This window comes from Trachypithecus francoisi, unplaced genomic scaffold (genome assembly GCF_009764315.1).
Source record: "Trachypithecus francoisi isolate TF-2019V2 unplaced genomic scaffold, Tfra_2.0 Contig01474, whole genome shotgun sequence".
In the NCBI taxonomy this organism is placed as follows: domain Eukaryota; kingdom Metazoa; phylum Chordata; class Mammalia; order Primates; family Cercopithecidae; genus Trachypithecus; species Trachypithecus francoisi.
In genome coordinates, this window is record NW_022681435.1 from 18,182,247 (window position 1) to 18,210,202 (window position 27,956).

Genomic DNA, 27,956 nt, shown 5'->3' on the forward strand with positions numbered 1-27,956 from the left:
AAAATCTTAGTGAACTAAAGTAAGCTAATTTATATAGAATTATTTTACAGAATTCCATTTTGGTTTTTAGATTTAAGCATACTAAACCTCAAATGAAAGGACTGCTAGTTTGTAAAATACTGTAAAATGACACCATTACTGCAAACATTTTTTTCTGTAGACATTATTTGCCTCTCAGAAATTTTTTTTATACAGTTAGCTTAAAGTTTACAGTGACCAAAGCACAAATATGTATGTTCATAGGCAAATATTTTTTCACGATGAGTAGCTTTTATTATGAAAAAATTTAAGTTCTATATTTTTCAGCCTCTAAATTTCATGAATTTCCTCAAATACCTGAACCATGATTTTAGAGTTTAGTTTGCCTACTGTGGGATCTAGAAAAATTATTTAACCTTGATAAAAATCAGTTTGCTCCCTCTAAAATGGGAGTAACAAACTGATATGTAAAAGACATATGGGGATTAAATTAGTTGAATACGTGCAAAAAGTGTTTATCAGGTTGGCCAGAAGATTGTTAGTATCCAGAAAGTATATTGGCTGTTGACAATGTCATTATTATGATCATTATTATTTAGGGGACTCTACAATTACTCAATTTAATTCTCATCTATAAATATGAGTTTTGAATAAGGTATACTTGGTCACTTTTCCTATAATAAACTGTCTATAATTTAATGTTAATTACATTTTCTGCAATAGAAAACATTTTCTAAATATTAAAGGAAAAGAGTGTGTATTCAACCATACTCAAAACAGTGGAATGTGGGCAGCTATTTTCAGAGGCTGAGCAGGCTTTATTCCTAAGCTCTGAAACTAAAAGAGAATACAAATCTTTTTCTGTGGAAATGAATATTTTTCTAGTCTTTGATAAAGTACAATTAAGCCTTATTTAAGTTAATTTTCATGATGAAAAAAATGAAAGTTAAAGACTCTCACCCCATTACTGTTGAAAAGAAGAAACTCATAAAGATAGCATTTAATTGAGCATAATAAAATCGGAAGGGATCTTTTCTTCAAGACTGAGAAAAGTCACCAATATCTACCAAAAAGATGGAGTACTTCCATTAAATCTATTTGTTTCAATAAGAGGAGATTATACAGTGACCTTTTCTGTAGCTGCCTTGGTTTCTCCATTTTTAATCATTATGCAAGATTCGGTAGAAATTCTTGCTGACACTTTGCTCCTCAGGGGGCAATTAAGAGAGTAGTGAATTCACTGGAAACTGAAAATGATTTCACTTTACTACCGAAAATGACGGGAGAGAGGCCCACATATTCAGACTGTCAAAGCATTCTTCCAACGTTAAATAACACAAGAATCCATAAAGTTGTTCTTAAGGAAAATTGCATATTGCAAAGAAAGTACTAAAAAATACATCACAAATAAAATGACTGTTAATAGTTATAATTAGTGTTATATTATACAAAATATAGAGCCATGGTTCTATATTGATTATTTTGTATATTTGTATAAATTTGTTCCTGGAAAATCTGCTATATTGGTTTTTGTCTACCTTGCTCTGTTTTATAATTCAAATACAGTTTTTTAAGGATTTCATTATTCATAGCTGAAAAAACAATAACCGCACTAATATGTTTAACCAAAGCAAATTAATATAAACAAAACCATTACAGTGATTATTTATGAAGTATTTGTACATGTTTTCAAAACATATTTCAGAATAAGATGTAATCTTAAAGGTTTTACTTTCTTTTTTTACTCAGCCAGTTTTTTTATTGGACGTTATTATATTTTTTGTGCTATAAGAATATTTATAACTATCTGAGGTGAATGACTTTGAGCTAAAACCTTAGATACATATCTGATTTTATCCTTTACCAAAAATTTCTAAAAATATGTAACTGATCAAAGGGCAAGGGCACTTTTGCAAGGTTTTCAGCAATATCGCCACATTGTTAGCACCAGTTTGCACCACCATGAACACTATGCATGCATGCCTTTATTATTTTCGAATCACATATATTTAATGTGGACAACATGAAGTTTTGATACACATTTACATAGTGAAATTTTAAATCATGCAATAGACAAATCCTTCAGCTCACATAGTAACTGTGTGTGTGTATGTGGGGGTGTGAAAGTGAATGTGTGTGTTAAGAGCACCTAAAATCTTCTCTTAGCAAATCTCAGGTATACAATATTTTAAACTGTAGTCTTTATGTATAGATTTAATCTTCAGACTTATCCAACCCACATCACTGCAACTTTTACCTTGTGACTTACATCTCCACATTCCTAATTCCCTTCCCTCCCTGCCGCTGTTAACCATTGTTTCATTCTCTATGTATTAAACCTTTTTTGGTTTTGTTTTAGATTCCACATATAAGTGGCATCATGCAGTATTTTTCTTTCCATTTCTGGCTTAACTTAGTATAATGTCCTTCAGTTTCACCCATGATTTTGTAAATGACAGAATTGTTTTCTTTTTTGAGTCTGAATATTATTCCAGCACATGTGTGTGTGTATATGTTTGTGTATATATACACACCACATTTTCTTTATCCGTTTATCTGCCTAGAGATACGTTGTTTTTATATCTCGGAAATTTTGAATACTGCTGCAATGAATATGAAAGAGATGTTTTCTCTTCAACATATTGATTTATTATCTTTTGAATATATACCCAGTAGTAGGACTGCTGGATCACTGGAGCTTTATTTTTTAATTTTTTGAGGAATTTTTATACTGTTTTCCACAATGGCTATTACAAGGTACATTTCCATAACAGTGTAGGGGTTCCCTTTCCTCCTCATTCTCACCAATACTTGTTATCACTTGCTTCTTCATATATAATCTTATTTATCCCAAGTGTGTACCACCAGAGGCTATAAGAAACAACCACCTTCACCCCAAAATCTTGGCAGCTTAACACAGCAAAGATTGCTGTTTATCTTGTATTGATGTCCAATGAAAGATGACAAACGGGATTCTTTCCATCCTATGGTTTCTTTGTCCATTAATCCCCAGATTTTTCCAATAGCTCTTCTGCATCAGAGAGGGCAAATGGGGTGAGAAAAGTGGACTGTGCAATGTGCACTTTAGAGGCCAGACTTGGAGACTGCACATGCTTTTCTCTTTGCATCCAGAAATCAGATCTCCAGCTCCACTTAATAATCATCAGTGAAATACACGGGATTGACATTTTCCCAGCAAGAAGATAACAAACACAGTTGTTAGTGAATATTAGTGTGATATGGCTTGGCTGTGGCCTCACCCAAGTCATCTTGAATTGTAGTACCCATAATCCCCACTTATCATTGGAGGGACGGGTGGAAGATAATTAATCATGGGGGTGGTTCCCCCATGCTATTATCGAGATAGTGAGTAAGTTCTCATGAGATCTGATGGCTTTACCATTTTCTCAGTTCTCATTCTTCTCTCTACTGCTGCCATGTGAAGAAGGACATGTTCACATCTGCTTTCACCATGATTATAAATTTCCTGAGGCCTCCCCAGGTATGCTGAACTATTAGTCAATTAAATCTCTTTCCTTTATAAATTTCCCAGTGCCCAAGGCCATGGGAGCCCACCTCTTGCATTAGTGTGACCTGGATGTGCGACATGGAGTCAAATGAGATCATTTTGGAACTTTAAATTTTAATGACTGCCTTTTTGAATTTTAGACTTGAATGGGGCCTGTAGTCTCTTGTTTTGGCAAATTTCTCCCATACTATGTGTATTTGCCCAATGCCTGTTCCTCCATTGTATCTAGGAAGTAATTAACTTGCTTTTGATTTTGTGGGCTCATAGGCGGAAGGGACTTGACTTGTCCGACCTTGGACTTGGACTTTTGAGTTAATGTCAAAATGAGTTGAGACTTTAAAGAACTGTTGAAAAGGCATGATTGTGTTTTAAAATGTGAGGACATGAGATTTTGGTGGGCCTAGGGATGCAATGATATGGTTTGGCTGTGTCCCCACCCAAATTACATTTTATTTCATTATTTATTTATTTATTTATTTTCGAGATGGAGTCTTACTCTGTCACTCAGGCTGGAATGCAGTGGTACGATCTTGGCTCACTACAACCTCTGCCTCCTGGGTTCAAGCAATTCTCCTGCATCAGCCTCCCAAGTAGCTGGGATTACAGGCATGTGCCACCATGCCCAGCTAATTTTTGTATTGTTAGTAGAGACAGGGTTTCACCATGTTGATCAGGCTGGTCTCGAATATGTGACCTCATGATCCACCCGCCTTGGTCTCCCAAAGTGCTGGGTTTACAGGCATGAGCTACTGCACCTGACCTCCAAATTACATTTTAAATTATAGTTCTCATAATCCCCATGTGCTGTGAGAGAAGCCTGGTGGGGGGTAATTGACTCTTGGGGGTGGTTTCCCCCATGCGATTCCCATTATAGAGAGTGAGTTCTCATGATATCTGATGATTTTATGAGGGGCTTTCCCCTTCGATTTGTTCTCATTTTTCTCTCTCCTGCCACCATGTAAAGAAGGGTGTGTTTGCTTTCACTTCTGCCATGAGTGTAAGATTCCGGAGACCTCCCCATCCATACTGAACTATGAGTCAACCAAACCTCCTTCATTTATAAATTACCCAGTTTCAGGCATGTCTTTATTAGTAGTTTGAGAATGGACTAATATTCTATATTGGTATCACAGAGAGTGGGGTGCTGATATTAAGATACTCAAAAATGTGGAAGTGACATTACAACTGGATAACATGAGAGGCTGGAATAGTTTGGAGGGCTCAGAATAAGATAGGAAAATATGGGAAAGTTTAGAACTTCCTAGACTTAGAGGGCTCAGAAAACAGGAAGGTGTAGGAAGATTTGGAACTTCCTGGAGACTTGTCGAATGGCTTTGACCAAAATGCTGATAGTGATATAAATAAAGCCCAGGCTAAGGTGGTCTCAGGTGGAGATGAGGAACTTCTTGGGAACTGGAGTTCCCTCTCACTATGGGAGAGTTCACTCTCACTATGCAAAGAGACTGGCAGTATTTTGTCCCTGCCCTAGAGATCCCTGGAACTTTGAACTTGACAGAGATGATCTAGGTATCTGGTGGAAGAAATTTCTAAGTGGCAAAGCATTCAAGAGGAAGTAGAGCATAAGAGTTAGGAAAATTTACAGCCTGATGATGCGATAGAAGAGAAAAACCCATTTTCTGAGGAAAAATTCAAGCCCACTGCAGAAATTTGCATAAGTAATGAGGAGCCAAATGTTAGCCACCAAGACAATAAGAAAATTGTCTCCAGGGCATGTCAGAGACCTTCACAGCAACCCCTCCCATCACAGGCCTGGAGGCCTAGAAGGAACAATGTTTTCATGACCTGGGCCCAGGGCACCCCCACTCTGTGCAGTCTCAGGACATGGTGCCCTGTGTCCCAGCTACTTCAGCCCCAGCCATGGTAAAAGGGGTCAATATCCAGGCTTGGGCCATTGCGTCACAGGGTGTAAGCTCCAAACCTTGGCAGCTTCCATATGGTGTTGGCCCTGTGGGTGCAAAGAAGACAAGAATTGAGGTTTAGGAACCTCTGCCTAGGTTGCAGAAGTTGTATGGAAATACCTGGATGTCCAGGCAGAAGTTTGCTGCAGGGGTGCAGCACTCATGGAGAACCTCTGCTGGGGTAGTGTGGAAGAGAAATGTGGGTTTGGAACCCCCACACAGAGTCTTCACAAGGGCACTTTATAGTGGAGCTGTAAGAGGAGGGTCACCATCCTTCAGACCCCAAAATGGTAGCTCCATGGACAGCTTGCACCATGTATCTGGAGAAGCCACAGGCACTCAATGCCAGTTCATGAAAGCAGCCAGAAAGGGGGCTATACCCTGCAAAGCCATTGGGGGGAGCTGCCCAAGGCTGTGGGACCCTACCTCTTGCATCAGTGTGACCTGGATGTGAGACATGGAGTCAAAGGAGATAATTTTGGAACTTTAACATTTAATGAATATCCTATTGGATTTCAGACTTGCATGAGCCCTGTAGTCTCTTTGTTTTGGCCAATTTCTCCCATTTGCAGTGGGTGTATTTGCCCAGTGCCTGTTCCCCCATTGTATCTTGGAAGTAACTAACTTGCTTTTGATTTTGCAGGCTCATAGGCAGAAGGGACTTGCCTTGTCTCAGATGAGACCTTCGACTTGGACTTTTGAGTTAATGCTGAAGTGAGTTGAGACTTTAAAGGACTGTTGAAAAGGCATGACTGTTTTGAAATGTGAGGACAAGACATTTGAGAGGGACCAGGGATAGAATGATATGGTTTGACTGTGTCCTCACACGAATCCCATTTTGAATTATAGTTCCCATAATTCCCATTGTGGGTGGGACCCAGTGGGAGGTAATTGAATCATGGGGACAATTTCCCTCATGTGATTCCTGTGATGGTTTTATAATGGACTTCCCCCTTTGCTCGGTTTTCATACTTCTCGCTCCTGCCATGTTGTGAAGAAGGATGTGTTTGCCTTCCCTTCTGCCATGACTGTATATTTCCTGAGACCTCCCCAGTCATGAACTCTGAGTTAATTAACCCTCTTTCCTTTATAAATTGCCTAGTCTAAGGTATGTCTTTATTAGTAGTGTGAGAACAGACTAATACATAGTGTTCTCTCTATGAATAAGTTACTTTTTATTTTTGGTAGATTTCAACTTGAGTTACATATCTTCTTTGAAGAAGACATTTATTATTGGATCTTTTTTGAAAAATATGATCACTATGGCCACATCCTGAAACTATTAAGGAGGGACAAAAATAAAGTAAAATATATATACAAATTATATATATTTGTATGTGTGTGTTATATTAAAAATATAATATATATATTTCAGTTTCCTAAAAGTCTAGACCTTTCCTTTGAACTTCCAACTTTAATATACAGTTTCCTATTGATGTAGTCACTTTCATGTCCATTCTTTTGGAAGCTTGACACTATGCCTTCCTTAATATCCTACTTCTATAAACACACTTGGTAAATACAGGCAGAAAAAAATTCCTCTTCTCACTGATATCTTTCTGGCATATTTCACTGTCATCTCTACTAGCTGGTAAAAAAATAACTTCCCAATTGTCCTCTTATTTGATTCTTGAAAATTTTAGTTTACTCACAAAGCATCCAGAGTGGTCTTATAAAAAATTAAGTCACTCTGGCACTTCTATGATCAAAACCCCACAATGTCTTTTCATGTCACTACGAGTAAGAGTCAAATCCCTCAAACTGATCTTCAAAATCCCACTTGATCTGCCTCAGACAGTTTTTCTCTGAACCTCTTTTTGTTTCCGGTTCTTCCCACCCTTTCTCAGTCAGCTTCACCCACACTGGGCTCCACATGGGCTCATCCTGCAGAGTGTGCTTCTGCTCCACTCCTTCACCTCCCTCAAGACTTCACTCCAAAGCTGCTATCTTGGGTCTCCTTTGACTCATCTACTTAATTTTTAATACCACAATGCCTAACTCCTGGTATGCCTCAGTCCCGTCTCCATTTTTTTTTCCTGTAAAGCTCTTACCCGAAAACTTGTTACCACTAGTCTGAAGTACTGTTTGCAAACTTTCAGTGTTCCTGGTGTGAAGATCTATATATATATATCTGTTTACTCCCAGGTGCTTGACAGTCTCCCATGATTGGAGAATGCATCTCTCCCTTCCATTTGTTCCAGTGACCTCACTTGTCCAGTGGGGTTTGAGAGAAGGTGACATACATTACATTTAAGTAGAAACAATAAGAACAATTATATGCCTTCACTATTAATTTTTTGTTCTGCCATGAGAGCCCTTTCCTCCAATTAAAGAAATGCTCCCTTATATTAGTACACGCAGTTAGTTCATAACTACATGTGACCAAGGAAATATAACTTTGTTTTGTCAGTCACTCAGACTTCTTCTTCCTCGTTTTGGTTTTGTCATTCTTGTTGTTTCTGAAATATGTGCCACAGCAAGGTAATATACTTAAAATAACCTCCATTTTAATTACTTTGTAAATTGTCTACCTCTGCACTGGAACGTATGCTTCATAATAGCAGTAAATTTCTGGGTTTTGTATTTTGATTTATCCCCAGTGTCTCGAGAGTAATCACTGTTATAAAGTGAGGTCATCTCAATAAAGACTCATTTAAAGAATGAATATCTGGGCTGGAGTCTCTCCTCATTTATTTTTATTTTTTTAATTTTAATTTTATTTTTGAGATAGATTCTCACTCTTTGCCTAGGCTGGATGCAGTGGCATAGTCTTGGCTCACTGCAACCTCTGTCTCCCAGGTTTAAGAGATTCTCCTCCCTCAGCCTCCTGAGTGGCTAGGATTACAGGCATGTTCCAACACACCCAGATAATTTTGTATTTTTAGTAAAGAACATGGTTTGCCATGTTGGCCAGGCTGATCTTGAACTCCTGGCCTCAAGTAATCCACCCATCTCAGCCTACCAAAGTGCTGGGATTGCAGGTGTGAATCACTGCTCCCAGCCCCTCCCCATTTATTTAGGGGAGGGACTTACATTAGAACTGGCCAAGCATTGAAATTAATCTGATCCCAAGTTCACTCAAGTTCACCCAAAAGTATAGTTAAATTTTATATAATGTTTATTCAAAGTCTGCTTCTCAGGTGTCTTTCAGCCCCTCATAGTTACATTAGTTCAGTTGATAATTTTAATTTCCTGCTGATTACTTGCATGCTAAGTAACAACAGCAAAAATCTGAATGGATTTTAATCCTTCATATAAGAAGTCTTTAGACAAGAAACTTTTGCCTAAATAATAAATTTAGAATAGAGGGTACCTTCTAGAGATTCCTAAAACTTAGTATCACATAAAATACATATATGTAATAAGGTTCCATTTTGTAATTTTGGTTTCTGATTAAAAAAAAAAAAGCTTTTTTTTTTTTTAAATTATGTACAAGTTCTATTTAATTCCCTAACATATAAAATGAGTGGTCACTTTACATCAGTACATTTCAAACTTGTTTTAAATACATTAGAATGTTTTATTCCAAATAGACCATTAGCAAGTAACAAATATATAGAATGAAGAGTTTAAGGTATTGTCTTTTCCATTCATTCCCTTGGAGGAGATTATCATGTATGCTAACAGAAATGCTGAAATTGATTATAAGATTCCTTTGGTTTGTAATGTTCTATGATTCCATAAGACTATGCTCTTTTTAGAAAATCATGAGGCTTTTATTGTCAAGAAGTGCTATGGAAACCTGATTATTATTTCTAAATTGTAGAAATGAAAAATAAATCTTTGAGGAATCTTGTTGTTCTATGAGAAGCATCTTGCACTGTTATGTAAGAATACAATTGTTGAAAGTAATAGATATTCCCAAATATTCTTTGGAGAAATCTAGAGTTCTAGGAAATCAGTGTTCAAACACTTCATCTTATAAAGTTATTTTTGTTGTATATGAGGTTAGAAAAGCAACATTTTAAAATGTTGCTATAAACATTACATAAAGATATGACACATTTTAACACATGTTCTTAAAATGGAAGCAGGAGAGAATCAGCTCTGTGTGGACTCTCAGATGTGGTCATCACATAGAACTGCTTGTGCTTTCCCTTAATGGTTTCCTTTTATTGGATGCTGACAATTATTTTTGAGGTTTTTGTTGTTGTTGTTGTTGTTGTTTTGTGATACGATAGATTAGAACATAGATTTCTCATAGATACCGCATATGTTTTGAATAAATAATGATAGTCAATATGAAAACATCACACGTAATGCCCATGTCACACATAATATGTCACACATAATATGTCACACATAATACCATTTTGACAGCAAAAACCTAATACCCCTAAGAAACTGGTGAGATCAGAAAGGAAAATGGATTTGAATGCTGTGTGGATGAACCCACAGAGAAACACTTTCAGCACTCCTACATGGTTGTTTCCAAACACAAGTGCTAGAAACAGAGCAAGGGAAAGAGAAAATTTGCAGATTGGACAGAGAAGTTATCATATGAATTCTCACTTCAACAACAACAACAAAAACCTCAAAAATAATTGTCAGCATCCAATAAAAGGAAACCATTAAGGGAAAGCACAAGCAGTTCTATGTGATGACCACATCTGAGAGTCCACACAGAGCTGATTCTCTCCTGCTTCCATTTTAAGAACATGTGTTAAAATGTGTCATATCTTTATGTAATGTTTATAGCAACATTTTAAAATGTTGCTTTTCTAACCTCATATACAACAAAAATAACTTTATAAGATGAAGTGTTTGAACACTGATTTCCTAGAACTCTAGATTTCTCCAAAGAATATTTGGGAATATCTATTACTTTCAACAATTGGAATGGCTGTAGATTTTTGAACTCTGAATCATTTAATGAATAAATTGAACACTTAAGAACACCCTAAAGGGAACATTCCTTTATTAGGAACAGCATTGAGTAGGTAACTAATATAACTTCCATTCCTAATGTTTCTTATGTTATCAATCTTTGGCTAGAAAAACTATGTAGATCTAATAGTCTCCTGATTGCTACATGGGTACCTGGAATACATTAACTTGAAAAATTGGTGTTGTCAACCAAAATAAATAAAATATTTGTCAAAAGTATAGATAAAACATTACATTAAATGTTAAATCTCATATTATATTAAAATATCTCTAGGTTGTGGCTGAAATAAATTTATATGAGTGCTAATATTAACATTTTTTAATTAGGCTTTATTTTTCTTGAGTGACACATAAATATTAAATTTCTGTGTTTTAATTTGATTAATAACAACTAGCAAAATTAAAATCAGAAGAAAAGATAATTTCCAAATTAAAAACAATAGAAAACTTTTGTACTTAAAAGTATATATATATATAGAGAGAGAGAGAGAGTTTCTATATTTTAACATAAGTTAGTTTGAATCATGCTTAAAACAGATGATATATCATTGCTTTATAATGTCAGAGTTTTTCTGTGAGGTAAATGAATATATTTCAGAATTACTAAAATGTATTTTCTAGAAATGGTTCAGAAGATTGACTTGAATATTTTTGGTTCAAATTATAGCTCACATAATTTTAAATTGCATAATGTAAGGCGAATCATTATCTTTTTAAGCTTTGGTTTCCTATTTGGGGGGAAAAGGAAAAGGTAATGTTTTCCTGTATGATACGACAATTAAAGCCAAGGGAAATACCTTAAAAATAATAAACAGTTAACAAACACGAGGAATACCTTAAAGAAAAACAATATTGTGTTATTGATGAAATAATACTAAATTCTAGTTTGTGGTCTGATATATTCATATGCAACAAGTGATTATCAACCATTAGCACCTGATAATACATAAAATTTTATCAAGAATTCATTTATATTTCATACACAGTCAAAGTCTCAAAATAGTATACTAAAAAGCCACAGGGTGTCTAGGAATTTTAAATTTAATTGTCTCTATGAGAGACAAATTTTGTTCTCTCTGTACATTAGTCCATTCTCACACCATCATAAAGAAATACCTGAGACTGTGTAATTTATAAAGGAAAGAGATTTAATTGATTCACAGTTCCACATGGCTGGGGAGGCCTCAGGAAACTTACAATCATGGCAGAAGGGGAAGCAGGCATGACTTACATGGCAGCAGGCAAGATAGAGTGTATGTGAGCACAGAAAAAACTACCATTTATAAAACCATCATATCTTGTGAGAATTTGCTCACTATGATGAGAACACCATGGGGGAAATAACCCCAATCACTTTTCTCCAGGTCTCTCCCCCAACACCTGTGGATTACAATTTAAGATGAGATTTGAGTGGGGACACAAAGGCTAACCATATCACTCTGTAAGGAACAAAAATGAAGAAAATTAAAGAACATATTTATAATTTACTTTTAAAATATATATATATTTTTTGGTTTACATGCTCTTTCTGGAATTTAGAGCTGAGAAATAATGGAATGTTATATATTTTTATTGTAAAAAAATCAACTAGTTTGTTGCCAAGACCAGTTCAGTTGGGGAGACTCTAACCCAGAGGCACTAGAGGAAGTAATAACACATACACAGAAATATAGAGGTGTGAAGTGCGAAGTCAGGGATCTTACAGCCTTCAGAGCTGAGAGCCCTGAACAGAGATTTGCACATGTATTCGTTAACAGTAAGCCAGTCATTAGCATTATTTCTATAGATACTAAATTAACTAAAAGTATCCCTTATGGGAAATGAAGGGATGGGCTGAATTAAAGGAATAGGTTGGGCTAGTTAACTGCAGCAGGAGCATGTCCTTAAGGCACAGATTGCTCATGCTATTGTTTGTGGCTTAGGACTGCCTTTAAGTGGTTTTCCGCCCTGGGCGAGCCAGGTGTTCCTTGCTCTCATTCGGGTAAACCCACAACCTTCCAGTGTGGGCTTTATGGCCATCATGAACATGTCACAGTGCTGCAGATATTTTGTTTAGGGCCAGTTTTGGGGCCAGTTTATGGCCAGATTTTGGGGGGCTTGTTCCCAACAGTTTGTATAGTTTAAAAATGTTAAAACTTTTTCTCAGTAAAGATAAATTTCTCTACTTAAATTTATATATGTAAATAAATATGTAGATACATATACAGGTAGAGTTGCATTAAAGCACATTTTTGATGGATGTGCTGATTATTTTTATTTAGCTCAAAGTAATTCAATTCTCTAATTGGCATTAGCTCTATTTCTTAAATTTAATAAAATATTTATACATTATATAATTAATTTGAACACATATTATCTTCCATAAAATGCAAGCAAAGAGAAGGAATTTTTAAAATGAAGCACACCTGCAGGATCTAGAAAATAGCCTCAAAAGGGCAAATCTAAGAGTTACTGGCCATAAAGAGGAGGTAGAGAAAGAGATAGGGGTAGAAAGTTTATTCAAAGGGACAACAACAGAATTTCCCAAACCTAGAGAAAGATATCAGTATCAAAGTACAAGAAGGTTATAGAATACTAAGCAGATTTAACCCAAAGAAGACTACCAGAAGTATTTAATAATCAAACTCTTAAAGATCAAAGATAATGAATGGATCCCAAAAGCAACAAGAAAAAAGAAACAACATACAATTGTGCTCCAATATGTCTTGCAGCATACTTGTTAGTTGAAATCTTACAGCCAGGAGAGAGTGGCATAACATAATAAAAGTGCTGAAGGAAAAAAAATTACCTTAGAATAGTATATGCAGCAAAAATATCCCTTAAATAAGTTTGTTTTGTTTTCCAAGACAGAAGCTGAGATATTTCATTAACACCAGACTTGGAGAAATGTTAAAGAGAATAAATAATTCAATCAGAAAGAAAGGATGTTAATGAGCAATATCTAATCACTTAAAAGTACAAAATTCACTGGTAATAGTAAATACACAGAAAAATCACAGATTATTATAACTCTGTAACTGTGGTGTATAAACTACTTGTATGCTAAGTAGAAAGACTAAACCATTAAATAAACAAAAATAGTACCTACAACAAGTTTTCAAGACATATATAGTATGATCAGATATAAATAGAAACAACAAAATGTTAAAAAGCAGGTGACATAGTTAAGACATAAATATTTTTATTAGTTTTCTTTCTGCTTATTTGTTTGTTTATGCAAACAGTGTTCAGTTGTTATCAGCTTAAACAATGGGTTATAAGAGAGTATTTGCAAATCTCATGTTCACCTCAAACCAAAAAGCACACAATGAATACAAAAAAGCAAAAAGAAACTAAACAATATCACCAGAGAAAACCACCTCTAGTAAAAGAAGGAAAGAGGGAAGACCATGAAACAACCAGAAAATGAATAGCAACATGACAGAAGTAAATCATTACTTAGCAACAGTAACATTGTATGTAAATGGACTAAACTCTCCAATTGAAAGGCATAGAGTGACTGAATGGATAAAGAAAAAAAACAACCCATTGATCTGTTGCCTACAAGAAACACACTTCAGCTATAAAGACACACAAATAGCAAAAATAAAGGGATGGAAAGAGATATTCCATGCCAATGGAAACCAAAAAAGAGCAGGATTACTTGTATTAGAAAAAATAGATTTCAAGACAAAAAATCTAAGAAGTGACAAAGAAGGTGACTAACAATAAAGGGGTCAATACAGCAAGAGAATATAACAATTTGAAATATATATGCACCCAACACTGGCGCACCCAGATCTAGAAAGGAAACATTATTAGAGCTAAAGAGACAGGTAGACTCCAATATAATAATAATTGGAGACATAAACACTCACTTTTAGCATTGGCCAGATCTTACACACAGAATATCAACAAAGGAACACTGGACTTTATATTAGCTATAGACAAGTAGATCTAATATAAATATACAGAAGATTTTATCCAGTGGCTACAGAATACACATTCTTGTTCTCAGCACATACATAATTCCCAAGCATAGACCATTTATTAGGTCACTGTATTAGTCTGTTCTCATGTGGCTAATAAAGACATACCATAGACTGGGTAATTTATAAAGGAAAGTGGTTTAACTGACTCATTGTTCCACATGGCTGGGGAAGCCTCACAGTCATGGCTAAAGGTATATGAGGAATAAAGTCATGTCTTACATCATGGCAACAGGCAAGAGACCTTGTGCAGGGGACCTCCTATTTATAAAACCATCCAATCTCATGAGACTTATTCACTACTATGAGAATTCACTACTATGAGAATCATTGGGGGAAACCACCCCAATGATTCAATTATCTCCATCTGGCCCTGCCCTTGATACCTCAGGATTATTACAATTGAAGGTGAGATTTGGGTGGGGACACAGCCAAACTATATCATTCCCACCCTGGCCCCTCACAAATCTAATGTCCCCACATTTTAAAACCAATCATGCCGTCCAAACCATCTCCTAAAGTCTTAACTTATTTCAGCATTAACTTACAAGTCCACAGTCCAATGTCTCTTTTGAGACAAGGAAAGTCTCTTTCACCTATGAACCTGTGAAATTAAAAGCAAGTTAGTTACTTTCTAGATACACTGGGGGACATAGGCATTGGGTAAATATACCCATTCCAAATGGGAGAAATTGGCAAAAATGAATGGGCTACAGGCCCCATGCAAGTCCAAAATCCAATAGGACAGTCATTAAGCCATAAAGTTATAAGATGATTGTCTTTGACTCCATGTCTAACACCCTGGTCACACAGATGCAAAAGGTGGGCTCCCATGACCTTGGGCAGCTCCACCTCTGTGGCTTTGCAGTGTACACTGTATACCCCCTTTCCCGGCTGCTTTCACAGACTGACTTTGAGTGTCTGTGGCATTTCCAGGTGCACAGTGAAAGCTGCCAGTGGATCTACCATTCTGGAATGTGGAGGATGACAGCCCTCTTCTCACAGCTTTATTAGGCAGTGCCCTGGTGGGGACCCTTTGTGGGGGTTCCCACCCTACATTTTCCTTCCACACTGTCCTAGCACAGGTTCTCTAAGAGGGCTCTGCCACTGCAACCAACTTTTTCTTGGACATCCAGGTGTTTTGATACATCCTCTGAAATCTAGGTAGAGGTTCCAAACCCTCAATTTTTGGCTTCTGTGCACTCACAGGTCCAACACCACATGTAAGCCACAAGGCTTGGGGCTTGCACTCTCCAAAGCCATGGCTCAAGATGTATTCTGGAACCTTTTAGACATGGCTGGAGTAACTGGAACAAAGGGCACCAAGTCCCTAGGCTGCATACAGCAAGGGGACCCTGGGCCTGGCACACGAAACCATTTTTTCCTCCCTGGCCTCTGGGCCTGTGATGGGAGGGGCTGACAGTAAAGTCTCTGACATGCCCTGGAGACATTTTCCCCATTGTCTTGTTGATTAATATTCAGCTCCTTGTTATTTATGCAAATTTTTGAACCATGCTTGAATTTCTACTTAGAAAATGGATTTTTCTTTTCTATCACATCATCAGGCTGCCAATTTTCCAAAATGTTATGCTCTTCTTCTTCTTGAACCCTTTGCCACTTAGAAATTTCTTCTTCCAGATATCCTAAATCATCTTTCTCAAGTTCAAAGTTCCACACATCTCTAGGTCAGGCACAAAATGCTGCCAGTCTCTTTGCTAAAGCATAACAAGAGTCTCCTTTGCTCCAGTTCCCAATAAGTTCCTCACCTCTATCTGAAACTACCTCAGCCTGGATTTTATTATCTGCATCACCATAGCATTTTGGTCAAAGTCATTCAACAAGTCTCTGGGAAGTTCCAAACTTTCCATTATCTTTGTGTCTTCTGAGCCCTCCAAGTCTCTAGGAAGTTTTGCACTTTCCCACATTTTCCTGTCTTATTCAGAGTCCTCCAAACTGTTCCAGCTTCTGCCTCTTACCCAGTTCCAAAGTTGCTTCCACTTTCTCAGATATCTTAGCAGCAGCACCCAATTCCTGGTACCTATTTACTGTATAGTCAGTTTTCATGTTGCTAATAAAAACATATCAAAGATTGGGTAATTTGAAAAGAAAAAACTTTTAATTCACTCGCCTTTTCACATGGCTGAGAAGACCTCACAATAATGGCTAAAGGTGGATGAGGAGCAAAGTTTTGTCTTATATGGTAGCAGGCAAGAGACTTTGTGCAGGGAAACTTTCATTTATAAAACCATCAGATCTTATAAGACTTATTCACTAACAGGAGAACAGTATGAAGGCAACTGCACCCATGGTTCAATTATTTCCACCTGGCCTCACCCTTATCATGTAGGAATTACTACAATTCAAGGTGAAATTCAAGTTGGGACACAGAGCCAAATTATACCAGTCACAAAACAAGTCTGAAAATGTTAAAAGAAAAAAAAGAAAAAACGGACATAGCATCAAGGATCTTCTCTAACCACAATGTAATAAAACTAGAAATCAAGAGAAATTAATAAGAATAATTTTGGAAACTGAAACAAGAAAAAAGTAACTGAAAAATCTTTTCAAGAGTGCAAGCAATCAATAGTACCAGACTGAAACATGACTAACCTATTGGGATTATCCAAGACATAATGTAAAATAACTATGAATAATATATTGAAGGCTATAGCAGAAAAAGTGGGCATAGTGAACAACCAGATAGCTCACTTTATCAGAAAGATGGAAAGTATTGGAAATAATCAAATGGGAATGCTAGAAATGAAAACGATAGTAAAGGATATGGAAAATGTTGACCACAGGTTCATCAATATATTTTTAGTAGTTTATAAAATAGTCATCTAACTTGAAAAGAGGCCAATTCACAGTGTTTTATTTGCACACACATAAAAGTTAAAGAGGAAAATGAATCACATGCACACAGAAAACAGAGCATGCAAGATCAAATGTTACAATTTATATGTAATTGAAAGTCTAGAAGTTCAAGAACTAAAATTTGGCAGAAATACATGTGAAGAAGTAATGGCCAAGATGTATGTTAATATATGTGAAGAAATAATGGTCATCTGAAAAACAGACACCAAGTCACACATTTCAGAATTTCAGAAAACAACCAATTTTATAACTAAAAACAACCTCTTGAAAGCAATCAGAGAAATGAAAAGCTTATAGAAAAACAAATACCTGAATTAGAGAAGATATCTAAAACGAAGTATTAGAAACTTTAGATACCACTAATAGTTAATGATAAATTAGCATCATAAATAATAAATGAATAATATTAGCCAACCAGGAAACAAATTTAGGACATCTGTAATGATTTCAGAAATTACCTAGTCAATTATTTTAAAATGGCCATAAATTCGTGTTTTCCAGGAACAAATATTTTTAATAAAATGCAAAGAACATAAAATGGACTTATAAACCAGAATTTGATCTACCATATTATAGGAGTGTATTAATCTGTTTTCATGCTGCTCGTAAAGACACACCCGGGACTGGACAGTTTACAAAAGACAGAGGTTTAAACGGACTTACAGTTCCACGTAGCTAGGGAAACTTCATGATCATGGCAGAAGGCAAGGAGGAGCAAGTCACATCTCATGTGGATGGCAGCTGGCAAAAAGATAGCGTGTGCAGGGAAACTCTCACTTTTAACACCATCAGATCTTGCGAGACCCATTCACTATCATGAGAACAGCATGGGAAAGACTCGCCCCCACGAGTCAATCATCTCCCACTGGGTCCCTTCCACAACACCTGGGAATTATGGGAGCTACAAGATGAGATTTAGGTGGGGACACAGAGCCAAAACATATCAAGGAGCTTTCACAAATTTCACATTATAAATCACCATAAACCATTTATTTGGATATTATGCTTTGAAAGTATGTTTATCTAGTCTTTTTTTTGAGTCAATACTTTGCATTCCACTTTTGTATGCGTATGCTCTCAAAGAAACTTATTAGATACCTTTCTTGTCTATATTTATATTCTTTTCAAATTAAAAAAATATTGATTATAATGTATATACAGAATTACATACATATATCATTTGATAAGTTTTGATAAAAGTATATACCCAGATGCATGTCCATTAATATAGAGAACTTTTACACCACGCAGGAATTCCCCTTGAACCCTCTCTATACAATTCTTGAAATTCTCTGCCCCAGGAAACAACTGATCTGATTTTGTTCACTGTAGATTTGTACTGGTTGTTCTAGATTGTCATATAAATGCAATCATACACTATACTGTAGTTTTTTATGGGTTCTGCCACTCAGCATGTTTTTGTAATTCATACATATTGCTGTGCTTATTCCTTTGTATTGCTGTGTACTTTTACTCAGTATAAGTATTTACTTAGGCTACTCTCTAAATATACAACTCTTTATAAATATAGTGTTTCTGTGTAGTGTAAGATAGTAGTAGAAGTTTGTTTTGCTCTATATGACCATCCTGTTGTTCTAATATCAGTTGCCAAAAAATGACTATATTTTCTTCCATTGAATTACTTTAGTACCATTGTCAAGAATCTACTGACCACATCTGCATTTCGTTTCTTTTTGTCTGCTTATTCCAATGCCATATTGTGGTAATCAGTGAAGCTATATATAAAGACTTAAATTAGGTAGCATATGTTCTTCAAATTTTATCGTCCTTTTCAAAATTGTTTGGGCTAATCTAGGATCTTTGCAATTCCATACATATTTTAGAATCAGCTTATCATTTTATACAAAAAAAAATCCTTTTTCATTTTGATTGTGACTAATTTTAAAAATTGGGGAACAATAGGCACTTAAAAATGTTCAGCCTTCAAATCTAACAACAAAATATGTCCTGTGATTCTTTAAGGTCTTACATTTATAAATTTATGTGGTGTGCTTTTCAGTGTATTTTACAAATCTGTATTTAATTTACACGAAAATATTATATGTTTTTAATGCTAGTATTAATTGTACTTTTATTTGCATTTTCTATTTTTGCAGGTATTATATAATAAGTATGTCTTTAAATTTTGTTAAATTTATTTAAAAATTCTATTGTATGCATTAGTTGGTGATCATTCGGGATTTTCTATGCACATGCCATGTGCACATAGAGACAGTTTTCCCTTCCATTTAAGTTTTTAAATTCCAATTATTCCATTTTTCTGCTGTACAGCACTGGCTAGCGCTTTTAATACAATACTGAAGAAAAATGTGAATGCAGGAAACCTTTTCTGTTGTCAGTCTAATTGGGGAGAACAGGAAAGCATTCAGTCTTTAACAATTAACGATGTTAACTATAGTTTCTGATATTGAACAATCATTTATAGCTGTCAACATTTGCTAAATACTTTCTGTGCATTTATTGTAAAATTACATAATGTTCTCAGTTATTCTGGCAATTTTTTATGGCTACATTGTATTCCGTGGGGTATATGTACCACATTTTCTTTATCTAATCCACCATTGATAGCCACATTAAGTTGATTCTGTGTCTTTGCTATCATGAACAGTGTTGTGATGAACAAATGAGTGCACGTGTTTTTGGTAGAATAATTTATCTTCTTTTGGATATATATATAGTAATGGGGTTGTTGGGTCAAATGATAGTTCTCTGAGAAATCTCCAAATTGCTTTCCACAGATGCTGAACTAATTTATATTCCCACTAACAGCGTAGAAGGTTTTCCTTTTCCTCACAGCTTCACCAGCATTTGTTATATTTTTTTGAGTTTTTAATAATAGTTATTCTGACTGGAATGCAATGATACATCTTTGTGGTCTTGATTTGCATTTTTCTGATTATTAGTGATGTTGACCATTTTCTCTTATGTTTGTTGGTCACTTGTATGCCTTCATTTGCGAAGTGTTTATTGATGTCTTTTGCAGACCTTTTCATGGGGTCGTTTGTTTGTTGCTTATTGAATTGTTTAAGTTATTTGTAGGTTCTGGATATGAGACACTTGTCAAATGCATATGAATATGAATATGCCTGTGAATATATTCTCCCATTTTAGGTTGCCTGTTTACTCTGCTGACAGTTTCTTGTGCTGTGCAGAAGTTTAATTAGGTCCTACTTGCAAACTTTTATTTTTGTTGCAATTGGTTTTGAGGACTTAGTCATAAACTCTTTTCAAAGCCAATGTCCAGAATAATGTATCTTATGTTTTCTTTTAGGATTCTGTTTGATGTTTTAAGTTTAAATCTTTAATCCACCTTGTGTTAATTTTTGTATACGGTGAAAGGTAGGTGCTGAGTTTTACTATTCTGCATATGGCTAGCCAGCTATCCCAGCATCATTTATTAAACAGGGAATCATTTCTCCATTGCTTTTGTTGTTGTTGTTGACTGTCAAAGATCAGATTGGTGTAGGTATGTGGCTTTATTTCTGAATTATCTATTCTGTTCCATTGTTCTATGTATCTGTTCTTGTAACAGTACCATGTTCTTTTGGTTACTGTAGCCATGTAATACAAGGTGGGTAATGGGATGCCTCCAGCTTTGTGGTTTTTGCTTACTATTGCTTTGGCTATTTGGGCTCTTGTTTGGTGTATGTGAATTTTAGAATAGTATCTTTTCTATTCTAAAATGTGAAAAATGATATTGGTAGTTTGAATAGCATTGAATCTGTAGATTCAGTGGTAGTATGCCCATTTTAATGATATTATTTCTTGCAATCAATAAGCATGGAATATTTTTCTGTTTGTTTGTGTCACCTATAATTTCTTTCATCAGTGTTTTGTAGTTCTTCTTGTAGAGATGTTTTACTTGCTTGGTTAGCTATATTCCTAGATAACTTACTTTATTTTATTTTTGTCACCATTGTAAATGAGATTCTATTTTTGATTTGGCTCTCAGCATGAAGATTACTGGTGTACAGAAATGCTACTGATTTTTGTACTTTGATTTTGTTTTTTGAAACTTAACTAAAGTCATTTATTGGTTCCAGGAGCCTTCTGGTAGAATCCTTTGGGTTTTTTACGTATAGAAGCACATCATATGTTGAGAAATAATTTGACATCTTCTTTTCCTATTCAGATGCCTTTTGTTTCTTTCTCTTTCCAGATTGCTCTAAGACCTCCAGTATTATGTTGAAGCAGAGTGGTGACAGTAGGCATCCTTGTCTTTTTCCAGTTGTCAATGGTAATGCTTCTAGCTTTTGCACATACAGTTTGCTGTTGGTTGTGTATCTGCCATAGATGGCTTTCACTATTTTGGAGTATGTTCCATTGATGCCCAGTTTCATGAGGGTTTGTGTGTGTGTGTGTGTGAAGGAATGCTGGATTTTATTGAAGACTTTTCCTGTGTCTACTGAGATGGTGTTTCAATTTTTGTTTTTAAGTCTGTTCATGTGGTAAGTCCCATTTATTAACTTTTGTATGTTGAACCAACCCTGCATCACAGAAATAAAGCCAACTTAATTGTGGTGAATTACCTTTTTGACTTGCTGCTGGATTCAGTTTGTTAGTATTTTGTTAAGAATTTTGCATGTATGTTCATCTTGACCTTCAGTTTTCTTTTTTATCCTGTGTTGGTATCAGGGTGATGCTGGTCTCATAGAATTAGTTAAGGAGGAGACCCTCTTGCTCAGTTTTTTGAAATAGTTTCAATACAGTTGGTACCAGCTCTTCTGTGCCCATTTGGTAGAATCTGGCTGTAAATCCATCTGGTCCAGTGCTTTACATGGTATGGTTGGTAGTTTTTTTTTTTTCTTTTTTTAACTGCTTTCATTTTAGAACGTGATATTGATCTGTTCGGGGTTTCAATTTTTCCTGATTCAATCTTGGGAGACTGTATTTCCAGGAATCTATTCATATTTTCTTGATGTTTAGTTTATGTGCATAGTGGTATTCATAATAGTCTCTGAAGATATTTTGTATTTCTGTGTTATCAGTCATAATTTCACCTTTGTCATTTCCGAATGTCCATATTTTGATCCTCTCTCTTGTTTTCTTTGATAATCTAGCTCAGAGGTCCCCAACCAGTTAAGAATCAGGCTGCACAGCCGGGGATGAGTGTGGGGGCAAGTGAACATCACCACCTGAGCTCCGCCTCCTGTCAAACCGGCAGCAGCATTAGATTTTCATAGGATCGTGAACCTTGCTGTGAACTGCGCACATGAGGGATCTAGGTTGTGCACTCCTTATGAGAATCTAACTAATGCCTGATGATCTGATGTGGAACAGTTTCATCACAAACCCCACCCACTTTCTCTCCGATCCTTGGAAAAATTGTCTTTCACAAAACCGATCTTTTGTGCCAAAAAGGTAGGGGACCACTGATCTAGCTAGTACTCTATCAATCTTGTTTATTCTTTCAATTAACAAACTTGTGGTTTTCATTTATTAGTGGCTTTTGTCATTTCTTAGTGTTTTTGTTTTTGTTTTTGTTGTTGTTTTGCAGTTTGGGTATTAATATCTTAGTTTATAAAGTAAGTTGAAAAGAATTTCCCCAAAATTTATGTAAGATTGTTATCATATCTTTATTACATGTTAAATAGGATTCATCAATAAAACCATCTCGTGTTGCAAGTTTTATTGGGAAGGGAAAAGGAAGGTTTTATTTATGAATGTAATTACTCTAATAAAAGAAAGCTGTTTATATTTGCAATGTTCTTGAGTCTAATTTGTTAAGTTATATCTTTCAAGGAATTTGTTTACCTCACTAAAATTGAGAAATTCAATGATACGAAGTTAGTCATATTTTGTCATCATTTTATGAGTGCTTACAAAACAATATTAAAAAGTTATTTTATCACTGTTAATGCTATTTTTTTCTTTTTCCATTCATCATTTTACATATATCTTTTTCAGTTTTAATGTTCTTAAAAACCATTGTTGGGTGTTATTAATTTATGTAATTTTTTCAACTTTTATTTTAGATTCTGGGAGTACAATTGCAGGTTTGTTACAAAGGTATAGTGCATGATGCTGAGGTTTGGAGTGTGTTGAAACCCATCACCCATGAAGTGGTGTATTCTTCTGTTTAATGCTTTTTGTTATCTTTATTATTTCTTGGCTTCATCTAACTAGATTCATTTGGCTGTTCTCTATAATCCTAAGATAAAATATCAGATAATCGATTTTAAGGATCTCTTTCATCTGAAGACAAGTCTTGCAAGTCTTAAATTTCTCTAAGAGTACTGCATTATCTTCATTACATGAATTTTGATAGAATTAAAAAATCATTCAATGAAAATATTTTCTAAACTTTTTTGGTTATTTATTTGGACACATGTGTTATTTAAAATTGGATCGTCTCATTTCCATTTACATTCTATATGTGCTTTGGACATTTGTTTTTTCTCTGGACAGCTCCCCTCTAGTATTGGTGGTGTCCATATGTTTTCTGTCTGCTTACATAATCAGTTGAAACTAGCTCTCCTTTGCCAGAATATTGAACTATATTATCTTACTCATGTGGCAGCATGAATTACATTAGAAAGGAGAAACACTTTCCTCAGATGTCTTTGTTTTTAGTCCATTTAAAGCTGTTTTGACTAGAATGCATTTCACTATCTTGAAGAAATATAAAAAATTAGAAACACCAACTAACAAAGCCACAACTGACCTGCAAACGAAAATGATACTCTAAAGTCTGTAAGTGTATGTAATCCTACAAGTAAGTCCTAGTAATAGCAATTCCATACATTTGTAGTCACTAGAACAGATTGAAGATATTGGTACGGTTTATGTTGAGCTTTACTGATGAAAGTTTTTGTGCTTGTGTCACCTTGTTTGATTTTGACAATAATATTGCAAAGTCTTTATTAATATTATGCTCATATTGCATATTTTTATTTCTGACTCACAGAAACAAAAAAGTCTTTAGTGCGCAGACAAGTTTAGAAACAAATTTTGAATTCAATTTTGTATCCTATATTTTTTACTTCAATTTGTAATCATTCAGTTCAGAGTTTTTCTCCTAAAATATATTGCCCATTTTACATGACAGACTTGGAATGAAAGTAAGTTTTTCTACACTAAATTTGGTTAAAAAAAAAAATCGCAGATTTATCTGTGCAAGTTTATAAAATTTGTACCTTTTCAGAATTACTGTTCTTGACTTACCATTGGAGAGGTTAAATAATGAATAGCAAATTATTTTCCCTAACTCTAAATATAATCTCAGCATAATGAAAATTTCAATTTGCTATTCATCAATAACCTGATATGATATAAAACTTCTTCCAAAGAGCCCTGTTAGCTGAGTTTTGTAATAAATGTGATATTAATCACAGGCTTCAAATATGTCATGCTTTTAATTTCCCAATAATCTTCAACATGCTTGTACTCCATTTAATGTTTCAAAGGGAGAATTTAATGACAATTAGTTTTCAGTGACAGCCGGTAACTCTGCATGAAGGCATAAAGGTGAGTACTGCCTCTCTTTTTTTTAAAGAAAACATCCATTGATCTCATATGTTTTGATTCTGCCAGGAACATTTCCCTTAGGCTGTCCTAAAAATAGAGAAAGCCTGACCCAACACTAATGTCCCATTCTATTTTCAATGCGTGACTTTGTTTTGTTTTCTTGATTGATTTGACTGGGGCATGAAATGTAAGCCTATTTACACTTGTTACGAAGAGAGAGGATGAAGGGTATCACAAACCCACAAGGGGACAGCACTGGTGTTGATGAAAAGATATACAAAGAGGAATACAATGGCTTTCCTCTTTCCATCTGTGTATCAGTGTAGAGAGGCACGCTCTTAAATGGCTGCTGCTGCTCAAATGGAAACGGAGCGCTGTGGAGTAGCACTCCTTGGTCATTATGAGACCACAGTTCTGAAAGAGTAAAAGAGTTTTGGATTGTGGGAATTGTTGTTTGTTTTTTGTTTTGTTGTTTCTTGACTGTGAAATTTTTTCCAATATGATAAAGAGAAAACACAACAAGAACTTTTTTTTCTCTTACTTTTATTTGGGAGTCATAGGTTACTTATTCCTCAATCTGGCAAAAATCATTTAAGAGCTATTTGTTTGTTATTAGGTGTTCATATCATCAAATCCGTTTTACAGTAATTTATCATTAACGCACATAAACTATAAAGCAGACGTGATGCCATTAACATCTAATAATAACATATTTTTGGTTAGCTTCTTTTATCCCCAACACAGTCCACTCAGGAAGCAGATATAAACAATCATAATTATCACCCCAACTCCAAGATGCTTAGGAAAGCCTTCCTCCCAAACACATTATTCTATGTAAGACAAAGTCCACGAATAAAGTTCTCTATAACTTGTACACTATATGGAAATCTCTGGAAAATGATCTTAAAAACATGTTTATGTCAATAAAGTTTTATAGTGTGTGATTTAGTGAAGACTTTTCAATACATTACAAATAAAATATTTATCATATTTTATTAATAATTTTTCTACTTGAATGAAAATAAGAAGTTACCTTGAATTTCTGTAAATGATCTGAAATTAAAATCAATGTGTAGCAAACACATGTATACTCTTTAATTAATCAGATTATGTAGTCAAAATGATGAACAAATGTTCTAGGGCCTTTTAAGATAAATAACCTATAAACTCTTCAATAAAAGTTTTATTACTTTTTGTAAATTAAATATAGGGTTGAAAGAGATGATGTAAGACATGTAAAATTAAATTCCCAATGCATGATTTTTGAAAATGATAAGTAAAATATAGTTTAATTTCTGGTTAATAATTAATTTTTAAGGGCATAGGCATAGCTCACTCATGTAAGAAGTGCCATGTATGTAATTTACTCCCCAGAAATGAAAATGCAAGGAATGAAGAAGGGACGGAGAAAAAGTGGGAAGAGGGAGGGATGCAGGGAAGAAGGGAAGATGAAAAGAAGAAAAATACCTTCTCACTCCTGCTTCTGTAAAATCCACTCCAAGCAATGGTAGTACAGTAACAACTCAGCTGAAAAGTAGTAGAAAGCAAGACTGAAACTGTAACATATACAACAATAACACTGACATCTGGCTGTCTTAGCCCAAGTATGAAATTATAGAACTTAGCAGACATGTTTAAATCTTACATTCTTACATGCTTCTTCCAGAAATTAAAAGGATAATATTGTTTGTATTAGCTTACATGGGATACACATAAAATTAGATATTAGGTTTATCAGGGACAATTAATTGAATTGATTAAAATAAAGAAGCTTCTGATCCATAAATATTCCTATCAGATTGCTGAATTTTGATGTCTACCTTTTATGAAGTAAATGTGTATATTACCCACTTCCTGCAGGTGCTCTATCATAATTACTTGCAAAATCAGTTTCTATTCATTGAATTTTTAATTCCAAGTCTTTAAAAATGTCGCAAAGATAACTGAATTATTGGGACATTTGTTCCATGGAACCAAACAACTCAGAACCTACATTTTAAGCGCTTAAAATCGGAATGGATACAGACAACTGTGCATGTAAATTGATATCTAGTAGAGCATGTTAGAAAGAGCAAATAAGAAATATATCTAACTAGAAGTAGTTGTTATATAAGAGGATACTGTTCAAATTCATAGAGCTTGGGTGAAAAGTAAATAGCGAGACAGACATTACTGATTGAATAGTTTGAGCTAAGTCACAGAGACTATAAAATATAAGGCATATTTTAAACGCAAACAGTTAATTTGCATTTATATATATGATATGGAAAGAATGATATAAAATATGTGAATAAAGACAAAGAATGGAGCCAAATAAGAAAGTCGTGGAGGTTTAAATAGCAGGCTTTTGGCTGGATGTGGTGGTTCATGCTGTAACCCCTGCACTTTTGGAGGTCGAGGCTGGTGGATCACCAGAGGTCAAGAGTTCGAGATCAGCTTGGCTAGTACAGTGAAACCCTGTCTCTACTAAAAATACAAAAATCAACCGGGTGTGGTGGCACGAGTCTGTAATCTTAGCTACTCTGCAGTCTATGTGGCAGGAGAATCGCTTGAACCCCGGCGGTAGAGGTTGCAGTGAGTCGAGGTCACACTACTGCACTCCAGCCTGGGTGACAGAGCAAAACTCTGTCTCAAAATAAATATATAAATAAAAATTAAAAAATAAAATAGATAGCATGCTTTAAAATCAGGGCATTTTTCTACCCCAAATCAGACTCTGGAGATACGAGAGCAGACCAGGGTTGTTTGTAAGACTTTTCAGAAGTACAAATAAAAACATAGAAAAATTTTCAAGCTTAGAGGGAAACTTTTATAAACATAAATGTGCATACACACATATATTTTAAAAATTTGCACACAGTAGGTAAGTAAATACAAATAAACATGTAGAATCCAATATCAAGATACCTTCCACTGGAAATGGGTTGAACTATGTCTTTTCTTGTGCCTTTTTTTTTCTTCAGCTTCATTTTGTCCAGCCAGTCCTGACCTTGAATCTCATCCAGTCTTTTGGACTGATCACTACGTACCCTGGCTTCTGCTTTCTTTCTTACTGATGAGCAAAATGACTGTATTTTCCACCTGTAGCTTTGAAGACTGACTCTTTTTCTTAAATATTGGCTCTTGACCAACTCCTGGTTTTATTTTGGTATTTTTAAAATAATTAGTGTATGATGTCTGAGCTATTAATAAAGAAATGTTCCCTGCAGTTTTATGATACAGTTGCAAGACCATGAGCTACAAAATTTCTAAGTACTGGTTCTAAATTATAGTTCTGCCATTAACTAGCTAGCAACTTTACTTACAAAATAA

The 27,956-nt window shown here is 35.1% G+C and overlaps 1 long non-coding RNA gene across 1 annotated transcript in view; it reads left to right on the plus strand.

Annotated features, from left to right (window-relative positions):
- The window catches only part of LOC117098937, a 39,907-nt gene extending 13,481 nt beyond the window's left edge, over positions 1-26,426 (plus strand). The window contains exon 2 of the long non-coding RNA XR_004443654.1: positions 26,019-26,426. This is a non-coding gene — a long non-coding RNA (uncharacterized LOC117098937). The remainder of the gene's footprint in view (positions 1-26,018) is intronic.
- Positions 26,427-27,956: the final 1,530 nt, after the last annotated feature.